Below are 21,587 nucleotides of genomic sequence, written 5' to 3' on the forward strand. Positions count from 1 at the left end.
CCACATTGTATTCCATTCCATTCCACTTCCATTCCATTCCATTCCACATTCCTTTCCATTCCATTCCACATTCCCTTCCATTCTATTCCACATTCCATTCCACATTCCATTCCATTCCATTGCCCATTCCATTCCTTACCATTCCACATTCCGTTCCTTTCCATTCCACATTGCATTCCATTCCATTCTAAATTCCCTTCTATTCCACATTCCATTCCATTTCTGATTCCATTCCATGCCATACCATTCCATTCCTTTCCATTCCTCCTTCCTTTCCATTCCATTCCACCTTGCATTCCATTCCATTCCAAGTTGCTTTCCATTCGATTTCACATTGCATTCCATTCCTTTGCACATTCCATTCCATTCCACACTCTGTTCCATTCCATTCTCTTGCATTCCACATTGCATTCCATTCCATTCCATTCCACATTCCATTCGATTCCTTTCCATTCCACATTCCATTCCATTCCGTTCCATATTCCATTCCACATTTCAGTCCAGTCCATTCCAGATTGCATTGCAGATGTCATTCAATTGCATTCCACATTCCATTCCATTCCATTCCACTTTCCATTCCATTCCATTCCACATTCATTTCCATTCCATTTCACATTCCATTCCACTCCACTGCATTCCTCATTCCATTCCATTCCATTCCACATTTCATTCCATTCCATTTTCCATTCAATTCCATTCCACATTGCATTCCACATTCCATTCCATTCCATTCCACATTCCATTCCATTCTGTTCCACATTATTTTCCATTCCATTCTGTTCCACATTACTTTCCATACCATTTCAAATTCCATTCCATTGCATCGCATTCCAAATTCCATTCCATTCCATTCCACATTCCATTCAATTCCATTTCATTCCATTCCACATTCCATTCCACATTCCATTCAATTCCATTTCATTCCATTCCACATTCCATTCCATTCCATTCCACATTCCTTTCTATTCGATTAAACGTTTTATTTCATTCCATTACACATTGCATTCCAAATTCAATTCTTTTCCATTCCACATACCATTCCATTCCATTCCACTTTCCGTTCCATATTCCATTCCATTCCATTCCACATTCCGTTCCATTCCTCATTCCATTCAATTCCATTTCACATTCCTTTCCATATTCCATTCGATTCCATACCGCATTCCATTCCACTCCATTACACATTCCATGCCATTCCATTCCAGATTCCATTCCACATTCCGTGCCCTTCCATTGCTTTCCACATTCCATTCCATTGCATTCCAGTTTCAATTCCATTACATTCCACATTCTATTCCACTCCATTCCACTTTTAATTCCATTCCATTCTAGATTCCACTCCAGTCCATTTTAAGTTCCATAACATTCCAGTCCACCTTGCATTTCACATTGCAATCCATTGCATTCCACGTTCCTATCTATTAGATTCCACGTCCCATTTCACATTCCATTCCTTTTCATTCCACATTCCATTCCACATTCCATTTGAATCCATTCCGTCCCATATTCCATTCCATTCTATTCCATTCCATATTCCACTCCATTGCATTCCATTACACATTCCATTCCACTCCATTACTTTCCACGTTCCATTCCACATTCCATTCCAGATTCCATTGCATTCCTTTCAATTCCACGTTCCATTCCACATTCCATTCCTTACCATTCTTCCTTCTGTTCCATTCCATTCCATGTTTCATTCGATTCCCCTCCACATTCCATTCCTTTCCATTCCATTGCAATACACATTCCATTCCACGCCATTCCACATTCCATTCCATTCCATTCAACATTCCATTCCACATTCGATTCCATTCCATTTCACATTCCTTTCCACATTCAATTCCAATCCAATCCACAATCCATTCCATTCCATTCCGTTTCAGTTCATATTCCATTCCATTCTATTCCATTCCACATTCCATTCCATTCGATTTGAAGTTCCATTCCATTCCATTCCACATATCATTCCATTCAATTCCACGTTCCATTCCATTCCATTCCAAGTTGCATTCCACGTTCCATGCCAGTTTCCATTCCACGTTCTATTCCTCTTTCCATTCCATTCCATTCCACGTTCCTTTCCACTTTCCATTCCATTCTATTCCACGTTCCATTCCACTTTCCATTCCATTCCATTCCACGTTCAATTCCATTCCATTCCACTCCACATTCCATTCCATTCCATTCCACATTACATTCCTTTCCATTCCACATTCCTTTCCACATTCCTTTCCATTCCATTCGATTCCATGTTCCATTCCATTCCACATACCATTCCAATACTACCCACGTTGAATTCCACGTTACCTTCCATTTCATTCCACATTTCATTGCATTCCATTCCACTTTCCATTGCACATTCCATTCCATTCCACTCCAGCTTCGTTTCCATATCCCGTTTCATTCCATTCCACATACCATTCCATTCCTTTCCATTCCATTCCACATTCCATTCCAGATTCCATTGTATTCCATTCCACATTCCATTCCATTCCATTCCATTCCACATTCCATTGCATTCCATTCCATACATTTCCACATTCAATTCCATTCTTTTGCATTCATTTCAATTTCACAGTCGATTCCATTCCATTACACATTGCATTGCATTCCCTTCCAGATTCCATTCAATTCCAATCCGCATTTCATTCCTCATTCCATTCCATTCCATTCCACATTCCAGACAATTCCATCCCATTCCATTCCTCATTCCATTCCACTCCATTCCATATTCCATTCCATTTCATTCCAATTACCATTCCATTCCATTGCATTCCACTCCACTTTCAATTCCACATTCCTTTCCATTACATTCCACATTCCATTCCACATTCCATTCAACATTCCACATTCCATTCCACATTCCATTCCATTCCCTTTCACCTTAAATTCCATTCTATTCCGCATTACATATCATTCCATTCCACATTCCCATCCATTGCATTTTTTGCACATTCCATTCCATTCCACGCAGCATTCCATTCCTTTCAATTCCATTCCATTCAATATTCCATTCAATTCAATTACATTCCATTCCATATTCCATTCCTTTCAATTCTATTCCGTTCCTTTCCACATTCCATTCCATTCCACTGTATTCCATTTCACATTCAACTACACATTCCCTTCTGTTCCTTTCTGCATTCCATTTCATGTTCCATTCCATTCCCTTCCACATTCAATTCCACACTCCATTCCATTCTTTTCCACCTTCCATTCCACATTCCATTCCATTCCGTTCCACTTTCCATTCCATAATACATTCCGCTCCATTCCATATTCTATCCCATTCCATTCCATTCCATTCCATTCCATTCCATTCCATTCCATTCCATTCCATTCCATTCCAGATTCCATTCCATTCCATTCCACTCAATTCCATTCCACATTCCAATCCATTCGAGTCCACAGTCCATTCTATTCCATTCCATTCCACATTGAGTTCCACATTTCTTTTGACATTTCATTCCATTCCATTCCATTTCCCATTCCATTACACTTTCCATTCCGCATTCCATTCCACATTGCCGTCCATTCCATTCCACATTCCATTCCATGTTCCATCCATCCCAGTCCACGTTTTACTCCTTTCCATTCCATTCCATTCCACATTCCATTCCATTCCATTCCATTCCAAATTCCATATCACAATGCATTCCTTTCCGTTCCATTCCATTCCAAATTCCGTATCACCCTGCATTCCATTCCATTCCACATTCCATTCCATTCCATTCCATTCCCGTCCACATTTCATTCAATTCCATTCCATTCCACATTCAATTCAATTCCATTCCATTCCACATTCCATTCCATTCCATTCCACATTACATTCCATTCCACATTCCATTCAATTCTATTCCAAATTCAGTTCCATAACTTTTCTTTCCACGTTCCATTCCATGTTCTTTCCACGTTCAATTTCATGTTCCATTATGAATTCCACTCCGCGTTACATTCCATTCAATTCCACATTCCATCCCATTCCATACCACATTCCATTCCATATTCCATTCCATTACATTACACATTCCATTCCATTCCAGTCTACATTCGATTCCACATTCCATTCCATTCCTGATTCTATTCCATTCGATTCCACATACATTTCCACATTCCGTTCCATTCCATTTTCTGTTCCATTCCATTCAAGTCCACATTCCATTAAATTCAATTCCAGTCCACATTCAACTTCCACATTCCATTTCACAATCCATTCCAAATTCCATTCCATTCTATTCCACATTTCATTCAACTTTCCATTCCACTTTTCATTCCACATTCCATCTCATTCCATTACACATTCCATTCCTCATTCCATTCATTCCCTTTCCACATTACATTCTCTTCCATTCCATTCCATTACACATTCCATTCCATTAAACAGTCCATCTAACAATCGATTCCATTCCATTCCACATTACATTCCTTTCCATTCCAGTCCACACTCCACTCCATTCCATTCCATTCCACACTCCATTCTTTTCTATTCCTTTCAATTCCATTCCACTTTCAACTCCATTCCATTCCACACTCCATTCCATTGCATTCCACATTCCATTCCATTACATTCCAAATTCCACTCCACTCCATTCCACTTTCCATTGATTTCCATTTCACATTCGTTTCCCTTCCGTTCCACATTCGACATTCCATTCCATTCCACATTCCATTGCACGGTCCATTCCACATTCCATTCCATGTTGCATTCCACATTCCATTCCACGTTCCATTCCACATTCCATTATATTCCAGTCCAGATTCTATTTCCTTCCATTCCACATTGCATTACATTCCATTACATTCCACTTCCATTCCATTCCATTTCTCATGGCATTCCTTTCCTATCCATGTTCCATTCCATTCCATTCCACTCTCCATTCTGTTCCATTCCACTTTCCATTCCAAATTCCACTCCATTCCATTCCATTCCATTGCTCATTCCATTTCAAATTCCATTCCATTCTGTATTCAATTCCTTACCATTCCATTCCAATCCACATTCCATTACATTCCATTCCATTCCACATTCCACTCCATTGCATTCCACGTTCCACTCCGTTCTATTCCACACTCCACTCCATTGCATTCCATATTCCACTCCGTTCCATTCCACATTCCACTCCATTCCATTCCACATTCCACTCCATTCCATATTCCATTAAATTCCATTCTACATTCCTTTCCATTCCATTCCACATTCCATTCCATTCCATTCCACATTCCATTCCACTCCATTCCACATTCCATTCCATTCCACATTCCATTCGACATTTTATTCCACTACATTCCACATTCTTTCCATTACAAGCCACATTCCATTCCATTCCAATCCACATTCCATTCCTATCCATTCCATTCCTTTCCATTGAAAATTCCATTCTATTCTTTCCCACATTACATTCTACTTTTCATCCTTTCCATTCCACAATGTATTCCATTTCATTCCAAATTTCATTTCATTCCATTCCACATTCTATTTCAAATTCCATTCCATTCCAGTCTACATTCCATTCCACATTCCTTTACATTCGATTCCACATTCGATTCCATTCCATTCCACGTTCAATTCCATTCCACATTCCATTCCACATTCCATTCCATTTCATTCCAAATTCTCTTCCGTTCCATTCCTCTTTCCATTCCATTCTATTCCACTTACAATTCCATTCCATTCCACACTTTGTTCCACATTAAATTCCATTCAATTGCACATTCCATTCCTAATTCCATTCTATGTTGTATGTGAAATCGAATGGAATGGAAAGTGGAATGGAATGTGGAATGGAGTGTGGAGTGGAATGTGGCATGGAAAGGAATGGAATTTTGAATAGAATGTGGAATGGAATGGAATGGATTGGAATGCAATTTTAAATGGAATGGAATGGAATGGAATGTGGAATGGAATATGAAATGGCATAGAATGCAATGTGGAACGTGTGGAACATGGAAGGCAACGAGAAAAGGAATGCAAACAGTAAAGCAACGTGCAATGGAAAGTTTAATGGAAAGTTGAAGGGTACGTGGAAAGGAATGGAATGCACTATGGAGTGGAATGGAATGGAATGTGGAATGGAATGTAATTGAATGTGGAATGGAAAGGTATGGAATGTGGAATGGAATATGAAATGGAATGGAATGGAATGTGGAATTGAATGGAATGGAATGTGCAGTGGAATGGAATGGAATGTGGAATGCAATGTGCAATTGAATTGAATGGAATACGGAATGGAAGGTGAAAGGAATGGAATGGAATGTGGAATGGAATGTTCAATGGAATGGAATGGAACGTGGAATGGAAAGTGGAATGGAACATGGAGAGGAACAGGGAACGGAACGTAGAATCAAACATGTAGTGGAACACGGAATGGAACCAGGACTACTATGGGGAATGCAACGTGGAATGGAATGTGGCATGGACTGTGGAATGGAATGCAATGGAATGTGGAATGGAAAGTGGAATGGAACGTCAAATGGAACGTGGATTGCAAAGTGGAATGGAATGGAATGGAAGGTGGAATTGAATGGAATAGAATGTGAAAAGGAATGTAATGGTATATTGAATGGAATGGAATGGAAAGTGGAATGGAATGTGGAAATGAATGGATTGCAAGTTAGAATGGATTGCAATGTGGAACGGAATGGAATGTAATAGAATGGAATGGAATGGAATGGAAAGGAATAGAATGGAATGGAATGGAATGTGGAATTCAATGTAATGCAAAGGAATGGAATGTTGAATGGAATGGAATGGAATGTGGAATGGAAAGGAATGGAATGGAATGGAACGTGGAATGGACTGGAATGGAATATGGAAAGGAACGTGGAATGGAATGGAATGGAATGAGGAATGGAATGGAATGGAAGGTGGAGTGGAACGCGGAATGGAATGAAGTGGAATGTGGAATGGAATGGAATGGAACGTGGAGTGAAACGTGTAATGGAATGCAATGGCACGTGGAATGCAATTGAAAGGTATGTGAAATGGAATGGAATGGAAAGTGGAATGGAACGGAATAGAATGTAGAATGGAATGGAATGTGGAATGGAATGCTTAATGGAAAGGAATGGAATGGGAATGGAATGGAATTTGGAATGGAATGGAATATAATGTGGAATAGAATGTGAAATTGAATGGAATGGAATGTGGAATGCAATGGGGAATGGAAAGGAGTGTTATGCCGAATCGAATGTGGAGTAAAATGGAGTGGAATGTGGAATGGAATGTGGAATGGAATCTGGAATGGAATGTGGAATGGAATGGAATGAAATGTCGAAAGGAATGGAATGCAACGTGGAATGCCACGTTTAATGGAATGCAATGGAATGTGGAATTTAACGTGGAATGGAAGGTGGAATGGAACGTGGAATGGAGTGGTAAGTAGAACGGAACATGGAATGGAATGTGGAATGGAAAGGAATGTGGAATGAAACGTGGAATGGAATGTGGAATGGAATGGAAAAGAATCTGGAATGGAACATGGCATGAAATAGGATGGAAGTTGGAATGGAATGGAATGCGTAATGGAATGTGGAATGAAATGTGGAATGGAATGGAAAGGAATGTGGAATGGAATGGAATGGAATGTGGAATGGAATGTGGAATGGAATGCAATGGAATGTGGATTGGAACGTGGAATGGAATGGAATGGAACGTGGAATGCAATGGAATGGAATCTGGAAAGGAATGGAATGGAATGGAATGTGGAATGCAATGGAATGGAATGCAATGTGGAATGGAATGGAATGTGGAAAGGAATGGAATGGAATGTGGAATGGAATTTGGAATGGAATGAAATGGAATGTGAAATGGAAGAGAATGGAATAGAATGGAATGTGGAGTGGAATGGAATGTGGAATGGAACGTGAAATGGAATGGAATGGAAAGTGGAATGGAACGTGGAATGTAATGGAATGGAAAGTGGAATGCAATGGAATGGAAGATGGCAGAGTAAGGGGAATGGAACTGAATGGAACGTGGATTGTATTGGAACGGAACTTGGAATGGAATGGAATAGAACGTGAAATAGAATGGAAAAGAACGTGGCATGGAATGGAATGGAATGGAATGCGGAATTGAAAGTGGAATGGAAAGTGAAATGGAAAGAGGATTGCAATGTGGAATGGAACGGAATTGAACGTGGAATGGAATGTAATAGAATGTGAAAAGGAATCTAATGGTATATGGAATGCTATGAAATGGAATGTGGGGTGGAATATGGAAATGAATGTATTGGAAAGCTGAATGGATTGCAATGAGGAATGGAATGGAATGGAATGGAATGAAATGGAATGGAATGGAATGTGGAATGTAATGGAATGGAATGTGGAATGCAGTGTAATGGAATTTGGACTGGAATGGAATGTGGAATGGTATCGAGAGAAATGGATTTGAATTTGGAATAGAATGGAATGGAAAGTAGACTGGAATGGAATGGAATATGGAATGGAATGGAATGGAATGTGCATTGGAATGTGGAATGAAATGCAATGGAATGTGGAATGGAATGTGGAATGGAATAGAATGGAATCTGGAAAGAATGGAATGGAAAGGAATGTGGAATTGAATGGAATGGAATGTGGAATTGGATGCAATGGAATTTGGAATGTAATGTGCAATGGAAAGGAAAGGAATGTGGAAAGCAATGGAAATGAAAGGAATGTGGAAAGCAAAGGAATGGAATGTGGAATGCAGTGTATTGGCATGTGGACTGGAATGGAATGGAAAGTGCAATGGAATGTTGAATGGAATGGAATGGAATGTGGAACGGAATGGCATGGATTGTGGAATGGAATGCAATGGAAAGGAAATTGGAATGGAATGGGAGACGGAAAGGAATGGAATGGAAAGTGGAATGGAACGGAATGGAATGTGGAGTGGAATGGAAGGGGATGTGGAATGGAATCTGGAATGCAATGGAAAGGAATTTGAAATGGAAGGAAGTGCAACTGAATAAGGAATGGAATGGAATGGAAAGAAAGGGAATGGATTGGCATGGAATGGAATGTGGAATGGAATGGAACGTGGATTGGAATGAGGAAAGAAATGGAATGGAAAATGGAATGGAATGTGGAATGGAATGGAATATATTGGAAGAGGGAAAGGAAATGAAAGGAATGTGGAATGGAACGGAATGGATTGGAATGTGGAATGGAATGGAAGGTGGAATGGAATGTGAAATCGAATGGAATGCAAAGCGGAATGCAATGTGGAATGGAATGGAATGTAAGGTGGAAAGGAATGGAATGGAATGTGGAATGGAATGGAATGGAAGGTGGAAAGGAATGGAATAGAATGTGGAATGGAATGGAATTGAATGTGGAATGGAATGAGGAATGGAATGGAATCGAAAGTGTATTGGAATGGAATGGAATGTGGAATGGAACGTGGAACGGAATGTGGAATGGAATGTGGAATGGAATGGACTGTAATGTGGAATGGAAACTGGAATGGAATGGAAGGGAAGTGGCATGCAATAGAATTTGTAATGAATGGAATGTGGAATGGAACGTGGAGTGGAATGGAATGGAAATCGGAACGGAATGAAATGGAACGTGGATTGGAAAGTAATGGAATGTGGAATGTAATGCAATGGAATGCAATGTGGAATGGATCGTGGAACGGAATAGAATTGAATGTGGATTCGAATAGATTGTAATGTGGATTGGAATGGAATGCGGAATGGAACGTGGAATAGAACGGATTAGAACGTGGGTTGTAATGGCGTGGATAGTGGAATGGAATCAAATAGAACGTGGAATGGAATGGAATGGAATGTGGAATTTAATGGAATTGAAAGTCGAATGGAATGTGTAATGGAATGAAATTTAATGAAGAATGGAATGTGGATTGTAATGGAAGTGAAAGTGGAATGAAATGGAATGGAAAGGAAGGTGGAATGTAAGGAATGGATTGGAATGAAATGTGGAAGTGAAGGTGGAAAGAGATGTGGAATGGAAGGTTTAATGGAGTGGAATAGAATGGAACGGAATGGAATATGTAACGGAATGCAATGGAATGTGGAATGGAATGTGGAATTGAATGTGGAACGGAGTGGAATGGAATGTGGAATGGAAGGTTTAATGGAGTGGAATAGAATGGAATGGAATGGAATATGTAACGGAATGCAATGGAATGTGGAATGGAATGTGGAATGGAATGTGGAACGGAGTGGAATGGAATGTGGAATGGAATGTGGAATGGAATTTAATGGAATGTGCAATCTAATATGTAATGGAATGGAATGGAATGTGGAGTGCAATGTGGAATGCAAAACAATGGAATGTGGAATGGAAAGGAAAGAAATGTGGAATGAAATGTGGAATGGAATGGAAAGTGGAAATCATTGTGGAATGGATTGGAATGAAAGACGGAATGGAATGGAATAGAATGTGGAATGGAATGAAATGGAATGTGGAATGGACTGGAATGGAATGGAATGTGGAATAGACTTGAATGGAATGGAATGTGGAATGCATTGGAATGGAATTTGGAATGGAATGGAATAGAATTGAATGTGAAATGCAATGCAATTGAATTTTCAAGGAATGTGGAATGGAAAGGAATATGAAGTGCAATAGAATGGAATGGAAAGTTGAATGGAATGGAAAGGAATGTGGATTGGAATGTGGAATGGAATGTGGAAAGGAATGTGGAATGGAATGGAATGGATTGTGAAATCGAATGTGGGATGCAACGGAATAGAATGGAATTGAATGGATCAGGAATGGAATATAATGGAAAGGAATGTGCAATGGAACATGGAATGGAAATGAATGGAACGTGGAATGGAATGTGGCATGGAATGGAATGAAATGTGCAAAAGAATGGAATGGAAAGCAATGTGGAATAGAATTGAATGGAATGGAAAGTGGAATGGAATGGAATGGAATGTGGAATGGAACGTGGAATGGAATAGAATGGAATGTGTAATGGACTGGAATGCGGAAAGAAAAGTCGAATGGAATTTAATGGAACGTGGGATGGAATGTGGAATGGAATGGAATGGAATGGAATGGAATGTGGAATGAAATGTGGAACGGAATGGAAAGGAATGTGGAATGGAATTTGGAATGGAATGGAATGGATTGTGGAATGGCATGGAATGAAATGGAATGGAGTAGAATGGAATGGAATGGAATGGAATGGAATGGAATGGAATGGAATGGAATGGAAAGGAATGTTATGGAATCTAATGGAATGGAAAGGAGTATAGAAAGAAATGGAATGGAATGTGGAATGGAATTGAATAGAATGTGGAATGGAATGGAAAGGAATATGCAATGGAATGTGGGAAGGAATGGAATGAAATGTAAAAAGAATGTGGAATGGAATGGGATGGAAAGTAGAATGGAAAGTGGAATGGAATTGAATGGAATGTACAACGGAATTTCGAATGTAATAGAATGGAATGTGGAATGGTATGAAATGCACTGTGGAATGGAATGTGGGATAGAATGGAATGGAATGTTTAACGGAATGTGGAATGGAATGGAATTTAATGTAGAGTGGAATGTGCATTAGAAAGGGGAATTGAATTGTATTTGGAATGGAATGGAATGGAAGGTGGAATGGAATGGAATGGAATGTGCAAAGGAAATGTATGAAATGTGGAATGGAATGCAAAGGAATGTGGAATGGTAGGTAATGGAATGTTTTATGGAACGTAAAAGAATGTTGAATGGAAAGTGGAATGGAATGGAACGGAAAGTGGAATGGAATGAAAGGGAATTGAATGTGGAATGTAATGGAATGGCATGTGGAATGGAACGTGGAATGGAATGTGGAATGGAATGAGGAAAGGAACGAGGAAAGAAACTTGGAATGGAACATGGATTGGAACGTGGAATGCAACGTGGAATGGAAAGTGGAATGGAACGTGGATTGGAAAGTGGAATGGAATGTGTAATGCAATGGAAAGGAATGGAATGGAATGGAATGTGAAATGGAATGGAATGGAATATGGACTGCAATGGAATGGAATTGGGGATGGAATGGAATGGGGAATGGAATGGAATGGAGCAGAATGGAATGTGGAAAGGAATGGAATGGTAAGGGGAATGGCATGGAAAGAATGGAATGTGGAATGGAATGGAATGGAATGGAATGGTATGTGGAATAGAATGGAATGGAAATGGGAATTTAATTGAGTGGAATGTCGAATGGAATGGAATGGAATAGAATGGAATATGGAATGGAAAGTAATGGAATGGAAAGTTCAATGGAACGAAATGGAATTGAATGTGGAAAGGAATTGAATGTAAAGTGGAATGGAATGCAAAGTAATGGCAAATGGAAAGAAATGGAATTTGGAATGCAATGGTATGGAAAGTAATGTGGAATGTAATGGAATGAAATGTGGAGTGGAATGGAATGGAATGGAATGGGGATAGGAATACAAAGGAATGGGGAATGGAAAAGAATTGAATGGAATGGAATGGAATGTAGAACGGAACGGAATGTAATGTAATGGAATGGAATGTGGAATCGAATGGAATGGAATGGAGTGGAATGTGCAATGGAAAGGAATGGATTGTGGAATGGAATGTGGAATGGAATGTGGAATGGAACGTGGAATGGAACGTGGAATGGAACGGAATAGAACGTGGAATGGAATGCAATGGAACATAGAATAGATTGGAATGGAACCAGGAATGGAATGGAATGGAATGTGGAATTGATAGGAATGGAATGTGAAATGGAATAGAATTCAATGTGGAATGGAATGTGGCATGGAACGGAACTGAATGGAATGTGGAATAGAATGGAATGAAATGGAATGTGGAATGGATTCGAATGGAATGTGGAATGGAACGGGATGTAATGGAATGGAATGTGCAGTTGAACGTGGAATGGAATGCGGAATAGAACGTGGAATGGAACGTGAAATGGAAAGTGGAATGGCACGTGGAATTGCCAGAGGAATTTAATAGAATGTGGAATGGAACGTGGAATGGAAAGTGGAATGGCACGTTGAATGGCGCGAGGAATTTAATGGAATGGAATGTGGAATGGAATGTGGAATGGAATGTGGAATGCAGCATAGAATGGAACGGAATGGAATCTGGAAATGAATGTAATGGAACGGAAGGGATTCTGGAATGGAATGGAATGTGGAATGGGTTGGAATTGAAAGTGTAGTGGAATGGAAAGGAAAGTGGAATGGAAAGGAACGGAATGCGTAATGGAATGGAATGGAATGGAAAGGAATGTGGAATGGAATGGAATGGAATGTGGAATGGAACGTGGAATGGAAAGGAATAGAATGTGGAATGGAATGTGCAGTGTAATGGAATGGAAGGTGAAATGGAATGAGGAAAGGAAAGTGGAATGGAACATGGAATGGAAAGTGGAATGGATTCGAATGGAATGTGGAATGGAACATGGAATGGAATGGAGAACTGAAAGTGGAATGGAACGTGGAATAGAATGCAATGGGATGTGGAAAGGAAAGTGGCAAGGAACAGGGAATGGAACATGGAATGCAACATGGAATGTAACGGACTGGAACGCGGAATGCAATGGAAAGGAATGTGGAATGGAATGTGTAATGGAATGGAATGGAATTTGGAAAGGAATGTGCAAAGGAATGTGCAATGGAATGGAATGGAATGTGGAATGGAAAGTGGAATGAAATGGAAAGGAATGTGGAATGGAGTGGAATGGAACGTAGAGAGGAAAGTGGAATGGAGTGGAATGGAATGTGGAATGGAATTTAATGGAATGTGGAAAGGAATGTGGAATGGAATGGAAAGGAATTTGGATTGAAATGTGGAATGCAATGGAGTGGAATGGAACGTAGAGAGGAAAGTGGAATGGAGTGGAATGGAATGTGGAATGGAATTTAATGGAATGTGGAAAGGTATGTGGAATGGAATGGAAAGGAATTTGGATTGAAATGTGGAATGGAATGGAGTGGAATGTAGAACGGAATGTGAAATGCAATGGAATGGAATGGAAGGGAACGTGTAATGGAACGTGGAAAGGAATGTGGAATGGAAAGGAATAGAATGTGGAATGGAATGTGGAATGGAATGGAATGGAACGTGAAAGGAGCGAAGACGGGAATGTGGAGTTGAACGGGGAATGGATCGTGGAATAGAATTTGGAATGGAAGGTAGAATGCAATGTGGAATGGAAAGGAATGGAATGAGTAATGGAATGAAACGGAATGTGGAATGGAAGTGAATGGAATGTGGAATGGAATTTAAAGGAATGTGCAATGGAATGGAATGTGGAATGGAAAGGATGGGAAATTGGAATGGAATGAAATGGAATGTGAAATGGACTGTGTAATGGAATGGAATGGATTGTGAAATGAAATGGAATGCAATAGAATGGAAAGGAATGTGAAATGGAATGGAATAGAACGTGAATTGGAATGGAATCGAATGTGTAATGGAATGGGGAATGGATAGGAATGGAATGCGTTATGCAATGGAATGGAATGCAGTGGAATGTGGAATGGAATGGATTGGAATAGAATGCGGAATGGAATGGAATTGAATGGAATGTGGAATGGAATGGAATGGAATAGGGAATGGAACATAATGGAATGGGGTATGGAATGCAATGGAATGTGGAATGGAATGGAATGGAATGTCGAATGGAATGGAATGCAATGGAATGTGGAATGCAACGTGGAATTGAACGTGGAATGCAACGTGAAATAGAATGGAATGTAATGGGGAATGTAATGGAATGGAATGGAATGTGGAATAGAATGTAATGGAATGAGAAAAGAAAGGAATGCAGTGGAATGGAATTTGAAATGGAATGAAATGCAGTAGAATGGAGTTTGAAATGGAATGGAATGGAATGTGGAAAGCAATGGAATGGAATGTAGAATGGAATATGAAATGGTATGGAATGAAATGTGGAATGGAACGTGGAATGGAACGTGGAATGCAACGTGGAATGGAACATGGAATGGATGATAGAATGGAATGGAATGGAACGTGGAAGAGAACGTGGAAAGGAAAGGGCAATGGAACGTGGAAAGGAATGTGCAATGCAAAATTTAATGGAAAGTGGAATGGAATAGAATGCAATGGAATGTGGAATGGAATGGAACATATTGTGGAAAGGAATGGAAAGGAATAGAATATGGAATGGAATGGAATGGAAAGGAATGGAATTGAAAGTGGTATGGAATGGAATGGAATGTGTAATGGAATGGAAGGGAATGTGGAATGGAATGGAATGTGGAATGGAATGCAACAGAATGGAATGTGGAATGGAATAGACTGGAAAGGAATGTAAATTGGAATGGAATGGAAGAGAATGTGGAATGGAATGGAATGGGGAATGGAATGGAATGGAATGGAATAAAATGGAATGTGGAATTGAACGTAATGGAATGTGGAATAGAATGGAATGGATTGCAATGTGGAATGGAATGTATAAAGGGATGTGGAATGCAATGGAGTGGAATGTGGAATGCAATTTCTAATGGAATGGAATGCAATATGGCATCGAATGAGGAATGGAATAGAGTGGAATGTGGAATGTAATGGAAAGGAAAGTGGAATGGACTGGAATTGAAAGTGGAATGGAATGGAATGGAAAGTAATGTGGAATGGAATGTGGGATGGATTTGAATGGAATATGACATGGAATGGAATGGAAACTGGAATGTAATGTAATGGAATGGAATGTGGAATTAAAAGTAATGGAATGGAATTGAATGGAAGGTGAAATGGAAAGGAATGGAATGTGGAATGGAATGTGGAAAGGAATGGAATGGAATGTGCAATGGAATGGAACAGAATGGAATGTGGAAAGAAGTGTGGAATGGAGTGTGGAATGGTATGGAATGGAAAGTGAAATGAAATGGAATGGAATGTGGAATGGAATGTGTAATGACAAGGAAAGGAATGTGGAATGGAATGGAATGGAATGTGCAATGGAATATTGAATGGAATGGAATGGAATGTGAAACGGAATGGAATGGAATGTGCAATGGAATATTGAATGGAATGGAACGATATGTGAAATGGAACGGAATGAGGAATGGAATGGAATGGAAAGTGAAATGGAATGGAATGGAATGTGGAATGAAATGGGGTGGAAACCGATGGAATGTGGAATGGAATGGATTGGAATGTGGAATGGAGTGTGTAATGGAATGTGGAAGGGAATTTATTGGAACATGGAATGGAATTTGCAATGGTATTTGAAATGGAACTTGGAATGGAATGTGGAATGAAATGGAACGGAATGAGGAATGGAATGATATTGATTGGAATGTGGATTGGAATTGCGCTGAATGTGGAATGTAATGGAAAGGAATGTGGAATGGAATGGAATGGAATGTGGAATGGAATGGAATTGAATGTGTAAAGGAATGGATTGGAATGGAAAGGAATGTGGAATGGAAGGTGGCATGCAATTGAGGGGAATGTGGAATGTAATTTGGAATGGAATGGAATGGAATATGGAATGGAATATGGAATGGAATGGAATGGAACATGGAATGGAACTTGGAAAGGTACGTAGAATTGAAGGTGGATTGGAAAGTGGAATGGAATGGAATGGAATGTGGAATGGAATGTTGTGGAATGGGATGTGGAATGGAATGGAATGGAATGTGGAATGGAATGTGGAATGGAATGTGGAATGGAATGGAATGGAATGGAATGGAATGTGGAATGGAATTGAATAGAATGTGGAATGAAATATGGAATGGAATGAAATGGAATGTGGAATGGAATGGACTGGAATTTGGAATAGAATTGAATGGAATGGAATATGTAATGGAATGGAATGGAATGGAATGGAAAGTGGAGTGGAATGGAATGGTATTGAATGGAATATAGAATTGAATGTGGAATTGACTTGAACGGAATGTGAAATGGAATGGAATGGAATGGAATGTGAAATGGAATGGAATGGAATATGGAATGCAATGGAATGAAGTGGAAGGTGAAACGGAATGTAATGGAATCTGGAATCTAATGGAATTGAATGGAAAGGAATGTAGAATGGAATGTGGAATGTAATGTGGAATGCAATGGAGTGGAATGTGCAATGGATTGTGGAATTGAATTGAATGCAATGTTGGATGGAATGAGGAATGGAATTTAATGGAAAGTCGAATGGAATGGAAAGAAATGTGGAATGGAATTGAATAGAATGTGGGATGGAATGGAATGCAATACAATGTGGAATGGAATGGTATGGAATGGAAAGGAATGTGGAATTGAACAGAATGGAGTATGTAATGGATTGGAATTGGATGTGGAATGGGACGTGGAATGGAACATGGAATGGAAAGTGAAATGGAATGGGCAATGGAATGTGGAATGGAACGTGGAATGGAAAGTGGAATGGAAAGTGGAATGGAATGGGAAGTAGAAAGGGACATGGAATGGAAAGTGAAACGGAAAGTGGAATCGAACATGCAATGGAACATGGAATGGAACGTGGAATGGAACCTGGATTGGAATGCAATGGAAAGTGGAATGGAAATTGGAATGGAACGTGGAATGGAACGTGCAATGGAACGTCGAATGGAACGTGGAATGGAAAGTGGAATGGAATGTGGAATGGAATGGAATTAAAAGTTTAATACAATGAAATTGAACGGAATATGCAATGAAATGTGGAATGGAACAGATCGTGTAGTTGAATGGAATGGAATTTGGAATGGAATAGTATGGAATGCGGAATGTAATGTGGAATGGAATGGAATGGAATGTGGAATGGAAAGTGTAATGGAATGGAGAGTAATGAGGAATGGAATGGAAGGGAATATGGAATGGAACGTAGAATGGAATGTGGAATTCAATGGAAAGTTTCGTGGAATGGAACATGGAATTGAACGTGGAATGGAATGGAAAGGAAAGTGGAATGAAAGATGGAATGGAACACGGAATGGAATGGAAGGTTGAATTGAATGGAACGGAAAGTGGAATTGAATAGAATGGAATGTGGAATGGAAAGGAATGGACTGTGGAATGGAATGTGAACGAACGTGGAACAGAATGTGGAAAGAAATGTGGAATGTAAAGGAACTCAATGAGGAATGGAAAGGAATGGAATGTGGAATGGAATGTAACGTGGAATGGAAAGGAATGGAATGTGGAATGGAATGAAATGGAATGTGGAAAGGAATGTGGAATGTAATGGTTTGGAAGGTGGAATGCAACGTGGAATGGAACGTGGAATGGAATGCCATTGAATGTGCAATGGAATGTGGATTGGAATGTGGAGTGAAACGTGGAATGAATCGTGGAATTGAATGGAATGGAACTTGCAATAGAATGCGGAATGGAATGGAAGGGTATGTGGAATGGATTGTGGAAGGGAAAGTGGAATGTAAAGTGAAATGGAATGTGGAAAGGATTGGAATGGAATGTAGAATGGAATGTGTAAAGGAGTGTGGAATGGGATGGAATGGAACGTGGAAGGGAATGTGGAATGGAATGTGAAAAGGAATGGAATGGAATGTGGAAGGGAATGTGGAAAGGAATGTGGAATGGAATGTGGAATGGAATGGAATGAAATGTGGAATGCAATGCCGTGGAATATGGAATGGAAAGTGGAATAGAAATTATTGGAAAGTGGAATGGAAATTGGAATGTAACAGAATGGAATGGAATGTGGAATGGAATGGAATGCAGTGTGGAATGGAATGTGGAATGGAATGTGGGATGGAATGGAACGAAATGTGGAATGGAATGTGGAATGGAATGGAATGGGCTGCGAAATGGAATGTGTAATGGAATGTGGAATATAATGGAATGGAACTTGGAATAGAATGTGGACTGGCATGTGAATTGGAATGCAGTGGAATGTGGAATGGAATGTGGAATGAAATGCAATGGAATGTGGAATGAAATGCAATGGAATGAGAATGGAATGTGGAATGGAATGCGGAATGGAATGGAATGGATTGTGGAATGCAATTTGGAATGGAATGTGGAATGGAATGGAATGGAATGTGGAATGGAAAGTGGAGAGGAATGAAATGGAATGTGGAAAGGAATGAAATGGAATGAGTAATGGAATGTGGAACGGAATGGAATGGAATTTGGAATGGAATGTTGAATGGAATGAGGAATGGAATGTGGAATGGAATGTGAAATGGAACGTGGAATGGAATGAAGAATTGAATGGAATGGAATGGAATTTAATGGAATGCAAAGTGAAATGGAATGTGGAGTGGATTGTAAAATGGAATGTGGAATGGAATGTGAATCGAAATGAAAAGGAACATCGAATGGAATGGAATGGAACACGGAATGCAATGGAATGGGAAGTTGAATGGAACATGGAATGGAACTTGGAATTGAACGAGGAATGGAATGTGGAGGGAATGTGGAGTGGAATGGAATGGAATGGAATGGAATGGAATGTGGAATGGAATAGAATGGAATGTGGACTGGAATAGAATGGAATGTGGAACGGAATGGAAAGGAATGTGGAATGAAATGGAATGGAATGGAATGCGGAATGGTATGGAATGGAATTTCGAATGGAATATAATGGAATGTAATGTAATTTGGAATTGAATGGAATGGGAAGTGGAATGGAATGGCATGGAACATGGAAAGGAATGGAATGGAATCGAACGGAACGTGGAACAGAATGTGAAATGCAATGTGGAATGGAACGTGGAGTGGAATGAAATGGAACGTGGAATGGAATGGAATGGGAAGTGATATGTAATGGAATGGAACATGGAATGGAACGTGTAATGCAAAGTGGAAAGGAACATGGAATGGAGTGGAATGGAATGTGGAATGGAATGGAATGGAATGTAGAATGGAATGGAATGGAACAAGGAATGCAACGTGGAATGCAATGCAATGGAACGTGGAATGGAACGCAGAATGGAACGTGGAAGGGAACGTCCAATGGAACGTGGAATGGAACGTGGAATGGAATGGAATGGAAAGTGTAATGGAATGTGGAATGTAATGGAATGGAATGTGCAATGGAAAGGAATGGAATGCAGTACGGAAAGTGGAATGGAATGTGGAATGGAATGTGCAAAGTAATGTGGAATAGAATGGAGTGGAAAGTGGAATGGAAAGTGTAGTGGAATGTGGAATGGAATGGAATGGATTGTGGAATGGATTGTGGAACGGAATGTGGAATGGAATGGAAAGTAATGGAATGTGGAATGCAATGGAATGGAATGGAATGCGGAATGGAATGGTATGGAATGAAATGGAAAGGAAAGTGGAATGGATTGGAATGGAATGGAATGTGGAATCGAATATGAAATGGAGTAGAATGCGGAATGGAATGGAAGATAATGGAATGTGGTATGGAATGGATTGGAATGGAATGGAATGTGGATTGGAATGGAATGAAAAGTGGAATAGAAAGTGCAATAGAATGCAATAGAATGTGGATTGGAATGTGCTACTGAATGGAATGGAATGGATTGGAATTTGGAATGGATGGAATGGAATATGGAATGGAATGGAATACGGAGTGGAATTGAATGGAATTTGGATTGGAATGGAATGGAATGTGGAATGGTATGGAATATGGAGTGGAATGTGAAGTGGAATGTGGAATGGAAAGTGGAATGGAATGAAATGGAACGTGTAATGCAAAGTGGAAGGGAACGTGGAATGGAATGGAATGGAAAGTGGAAAGTAATAGAATGGAATGGAACATGGAATGCAACGTGGAATGGAACGGAATGGAACGTGGAATGGAACGTGGAATGGAACGTCCAATGAAAAGTGCAATGGAACATGGAATGGAATGGAATGGAAAGTGGAATGGAATGTGGAATGTAATGGAATGGAATGTGGAATCGAATGTGCAATTAAATGGAATGAAATGTAGATTGAAATGTGCAACTGAATGGAATGGAATGGAATGGAACGTGGAATGGAATGGAATATTGAGTGGAATGGAATAGAACGTGGTATGCAATGGAATGGAATGTTGAATGGAATGGAATGTGAAATGGAATATGGAATGGAATGGAATGGAATATGGAATGGAATGGAATGTGCAATGGAGAGTGGAATGGAATGGAATGGAATGTGGAATGGATAGGAATGTGAAATGGAATGTGGAATGGAATGAAACAGATTATGGAATGGAACATGGAATGGAATGATGAATGAAAAGTGGAATGGAATGTGTAATAGAACGTGGAATAGAATGGAATGGACTGTGTAATGGAACGTGGAATTGAATGGAATGGAACACGGAATGGAACGTGGAATGAAATGTGGAATGTGCAACGGAATGAAATGGAATGACGAATGGAATGGAAGGGAAAGTGGAATGGAATATGGAATGGAATGGAATGGAATGTGGAACGTACTGTGGAATTTAATGGGATGTGGAATGGAATCTGAAACGGAAAGTTGAATGGAATGTGGAATGGAATGGAAAGGAATGTCGAAAGGAATGGAATGTAATATGGAATGGAACGTGGAATGGAAAGCAAAGGATCATGGAGTGGAACGTGGAATGCAATGTGGAATGTAATAAGGAATGGAATGGAAAGGAAGGCGTAATGGACTGGAAAGTAATATGGAATAGAATGGAAAGGAATGGAATATGGAACAGAATGGAATGGAAAGGAATGGAATGTGGAACAGAATGGAAT

This window comes from Pongo pygmaeus, chromosome 12 (genome assembly GCF_028885625.2).
Source record: "Pongo pygmaeus isolate AG05252 chromosome 12, NHGRI_mPonPyg2-v2.0_pri, whole genome shotgun sequence".
NCBI lineage: Eukaryota > Metazoa > Chordata > Mammalia > Primates > Hominidae > Pongo > Pongo pygmaeus.